The following is a 5,015-nucleotide window of genomic DNA, read 5'->3' as shown; positions in this document are numbered from 1 at the left end:
CTGCGCGGGGCTGAGGTGGGGGCACGGTGGTCTGGGTCACCTCTGGGACCAAAAGAAAGTGTCACCGTACAGGCTCTGGCCGCATTTCTTTTTTCCGTGCGGGGTGAACGCTGGTGCTGCAGCCAGGTTTTACCGGGGACGTGTTTTAATGCTGTTTGCCCAAAGCTAGCCCTGCAGTGGCCCGGGAGTGGGGAGAAACCCTGTCCCCAGGGCGGTTTGGTGGCCCCGGAGCTGTGGCTGAGCCCCGAGGGGGGGCAGGAGGACGGTGGGCTCTGCAGTGCTTAACCGGGACATGGGGGGTGTCGTTAAACCTGAGCTTTAATGAGACTGAGTCGTCAGCGCCAAACAACCCAAATTTCCACAGTGCCGACGTGCGGTGTATCTTAAAAGTTGCCGTCATCAAATGGGGACCCAGGTGAGCTCTGAGGTGCCCCAGGACGGGGTGATGGATGGTCCTGGGGGAGGACTGAGCCCGGGGCAGCCTGGGGGGTGTTTTCACCCCTTTGCCCCCCCCCAGCAGTGCTGCTCCCGCGGGCACTGGGAGTTTGGTGCTGGAACTGGGGAGCGCGCTGCTGGGGGAGTCTCATGGCCACACTACAGCCATCCCCGGGGGCCAGCGGGTGCTTCCCCCCCCCCGGCCAGCCTGCACAGAGCCACCCAAGAGCCCAGGCTGCCGGAGATCATCCCGGGCGGCCCCGCGGGGAGATGCCCGTTCTGCACCAAGGGGATGCTGCCCAGCGCCTGTTTGGGGGCTGGATGAAGCCCCGCAGCTACTGCGCTCGTCGGTGCCTCCAACAGCTTGAACTGCTGCCGTGCTCTGGGCTACGTGTTTTGTAGGGATGAAGCCTGAAATCGGTGATAACTGTTCTGGCTATGATGCAGGTACTCCAGGTGACCCTCTCTGCAGGGCTGGCGCTGGCGCTGGGTCCATCAGTGCCGACTGATGGGACCTTCTCAGGTCCGTGTTTGCAGGAGCAAGGTGTGAAGTCTGCACCGAGGATCCGTTCAGACTGTCCCGGGGTGGCACTGTGGGGACCAGGGGCTCATTCTGCGGTGGGTGGGTGTTGGGGCCGTGATGCTGACCCCCAAATCTGCATCCCTGGGGTAAGGAGCGCAATCCCAGCGAGGCTGCGCGCGCTGCTGAGCCCCGTCGCCCGCTCGGTGGGGAGGGAGGGGGGGGGAAGCTCGTAATTGGTGAATATTAACGTTGTGATGATGTTGAAAGTGGAGTTTGTAACAGATTTATGTTCAGACAATTCTTAAATATGTGTTTCACCGAGGCAAGGGGTGGAGTGTGTTGGGCACAAATTGCAGGGTGCGCGGGGTTCAGCCCGGAGCACTGTGGTATTTTACGCATGAGGGAGCGATGAGCTCATGCATGAGCACCCCGGTCGTTTCCGCATCAGCACCCGATACGTTCATGCATGAGCAACCCAATTAATACACACACGAGTGCGCAATTAACTTACATATGAGCACCCGGTCGATTTATGCATGGGTGCACAGCTAATTTGGGCCGGATCGCACGCCGGTCCGTGCGTGAGCACCCTGTTCGTGGATGCAGGGGTTCCCAATTAACTGGTGCATGTGCCCCCAGTCAGTCCATGCCTCAGTGTCCAATTAATTTATGCACGAGCACCCGATCCGTTCACACCTGAGCGCCCAATTAGTACATGCATGAGTGTGTTATTTTCTAATTACACTAATTTACACATTGGTACATGCACAAGTGTGTTACTTCCTAATTACACTAGTTTACACATGAGTGCCCAATTAGTTCGCGCAGGAGTGCCCGGTGAATTTACGCGTGAGCGCTCAATTAGTCCGTGCATGAGCGCCCGATAAATTCATCAGTGCCCAAAAAATGCAATGCAGGAGCGCCCAGCTGGTCCCTGCATGGGTGTTCATTCACGCCCGAGCTGCCGAGTAGTTCACGCATGAGCACCTCATCAAATCAGTGCACGAGCACCCAATTAGCGTGACTACGCCCGGTTTCTTTATGCAGGAGTGCCCATCAGTTGGCGTGGGTGCCCGGTGAGTGCCCCCATGAGTGCCCCCTCAATTCACGCGTGAGCGCCCGCTCTGCACGCACGTGGGCGGTCTGGGCGCTGCGCTGCACATCGGCAGCTGGTTGGGGCAGCCCCAAACACAGAGGGGAGCCCCAGCGCGGGGAGATGTGCTGTGTCCCCCAGACCGGGATGCGCAGGGACCTGCGGATACTCCGGGAAGGAGCCACAGCGAGTCCGTAGGGGAAATAAATGCCGCAGGACTGACGCTGCCATGCCTCGGTGGGTGATGCAGGACCAGTCGCCCGTGGGTTCTGGCAGAGCGGGAGTGCCCTGCAGCGGCAGTGGGAGTCTCTTTGTGCCTGGAAATAATTAACCCTGGTTTCCCTGATAAGGTGGCGGTGCCCGTGGCAGCACACAAAAAGCCCCGTGGGGTTGGAACGTCGTGTCACCTCGTGCATCCCACCGTGACCGGGGATCCCCAAACCATTCCGCATCCAGCCACATCTCCTGCACTCCGTACTGCTGCCCGGTCCCCGCTGTGGTCCAGCGAGCAACGAGCTCCGCTGCGGGCAGGGTGATGGACGGGGATTCTCAGTCCCGGGTCCCTCCTCCCCTCGCTGCCTGGCAAACACAAATTAACGGGCTTGAGCACTGATTAACCAGAGCTGTTTCTTGCTGCAGTGGCAGCTGGGTGGTGGGAAGAGAGGGGGCAGGCGAAGGGCGGGTGGTGACGGAGCTGTCAGTCCTCGCCTGTGCCGATGGGGATTGATGGAAAGGTGGGGGGAGAGGGTTGGGGTGGGTTTTTTTTGGGTACCGGTAGCTGGGAGGAGGGGGCTGGGGGCTGCGTCGGGCAGTCTCTGCCCCTGGGTGCTGCATGGGACGTGTGGCCGAAACCCTCCTGGCCAAAACTTGGCCGTGCAGGGCGGCTCCTCTGCTGCCCGGGGCTGCCGGCCCGGCTGCCTGCCCTGCTGCCTACCCTGCTGCCTGCTGCCTGCCCTGCCTGCGGTGTGAGCCCTGCGCTCGGCGTTTCCCCGCACTTTCCTAAGAGCGGCGGAAACAAAGATGCTGCCGTGCAGCGTTGGATGTACCGGAGGGCGTCTGCGGCGCGTAGCCGGGGCTCCCAGCTCGGCGATGCCTCTTAGCGTGTTGCGGTTCATAACGAATGCTAATACCCTGCCTTTATTTAACGCCTTTCATCCCCAAGGATGCCGGGGCACGCTGCATCCGCTAACAAGCTGCTCCGTGTGCTATTTATAGCCAACCCCATCGCGGCTGCGGGAACGGCGGTCCCTGGGGAGCACGGAACGGCGGCTGTGCCCAGCCACAGCCCCGGCTCGGCAGCCACATTGCTGGCTCATGCTGAGCTTCTGGTCAATCATCTGGTCAATCAAACATGAAGCTCTATGATGTGTAATGCTTTTTCTCAAGAAGCCACCTCTGCTCAAAAGCGTGTCAAACTGCAACAGGGTGGGGGGAAACACAACAGAAATAGTTGAAGGTAAGATAGTAGCATTAAAGAATTTGGTATTAGCCTGGGAAGCTTCCTTGCTCACATTTATGTTAATTAAAGATGGGCACGAGCCATGAAGCTCAGAGGGGGTATGGATGCAGGCATTTGGTTCCAGCCTCATCTCTAATAATTGTTAGATACATTGGATGGAAATAGTTGGAAAGAAAATCAATAAGAGAATGAATCAAGAAAATTAATGGCAGATTCAAATACTTACATGTATAGGATTTCACTCAAGGGCGAGACAACCGCGAAGTCATCGACTGTGTCGGATCTGTAACTGCGGATACGGGGAGGCAGGTACCCGCTCAGCCCCAGCGACGCTGGGCTAGGGGCCGTGGTGTTTCCCTGTGCTGGGAACACTCTGCCCTGGGGAAAGGGAAGATTTGGTGGCAGCGGAAGGATGCTCCTGGGGTGGGTGGTTTTCCAAGGGCTGGGAGATGGGGCCGCGTTCCCAGCCCAGGGCAAACCCTGCAGGGGCAGGAGGAAGGCACCGGTGCGCTGGAAGAGGGATGAGGCTTTGTGTGGCCCCGTTCCAGGGATGCACATTAACAGATCCCACCTCGGGAGCTCCGTGCTGGTTTTCAGGATGGCACCCGGCAGGTCTTCTCCGTCGGAAAAGCCTCTCCTGGGAGCGTCACGCATCCCTCCTGCAGGCACGAGTGGAGCCAGCTCCATCCCTCCCCAGCCTGAGCGTGTCGTTACCAGCGTTTCTCCTGTACTAAAAAAAGCACAGATTTCTTAATTGTTTCCTGCTGGAGCTGAAAGGCAGCTCCTGGGCCTGAAATAGCACGTTGGGGGAAACACAGATGAAGAAGAAGGGAAGAAGACGATTTCCCCGGAGGGGCTGAGCGGACCCCCAGCCGCAGTCCCGGGCTGCTGCTGTTGCTCCCTCCGCCAGCCCCGTGGGGTGCCCGCAGTCCTGCCGCTCATCCTCCTCCTCCTCCCACCCGCCTTCGTTGGTGCCTGCAGGCGATGGGGGCTGCGGAGCTGGTGCCTGGGGCATCTCTCAGCATCCTCAGGGTGGGGGTCCTGGCTGGTGTCTCCATGCTTGCGGGGAATGTATGCGGAGAAGCCTGTTTCTGTTAGAGATGCCGCTCAGCATCGTGCTTTTGGAAAGATGCTTCCTTCCATTTGGGGATGGGGAATCCTTCAGGACCGGCACGACTTGTTCTCGCCTGCCCCAGCTGCAGTCCTGCCTATGGCGTGTCCTTCCTGGCTGCCTCCTGCTGGGAGACCTCTGTCCTTTCCCCTGTCTGCTCTTCTCCTGCCAGACAGCCCTGCCAAGACCAACCATCCAAATCCCTCCTGCGGTGCAGCCGAAGCCCTCGGCATCCTTCAGCACAGGTGCCGAGCGTCCCCACGCCTCCCTCTCCTTTCCTGGGGTGCTGCCGTCCAGACACCCCATGGCGGTACGGCGAGTGCTGCTGCCCTCCCGGCACGGCTGGTCCCGGCACGGCCACCGCAGCCCTTTGCCAGTGCTCTGGGGAGGCCGG

This window comes from Charadrius vociferus, unplaced genomic scaffold (genome assembly GCF_000708025.1).
Source record: "Charadrius vociferus isolate BGI_N301 unplaced genomic scaffold, ASM70802v2 scaffold56, whole genome shotgun sequence".
Taxonomy (NCBI): Eukaryota; Metazoa; Chordata; class Aves; order Charadriiformes; family Charadriidae; genus Charadrius; species Charadrius vociferus.
Note: the sequence above shows the minus strand (reverse complement) of the source record.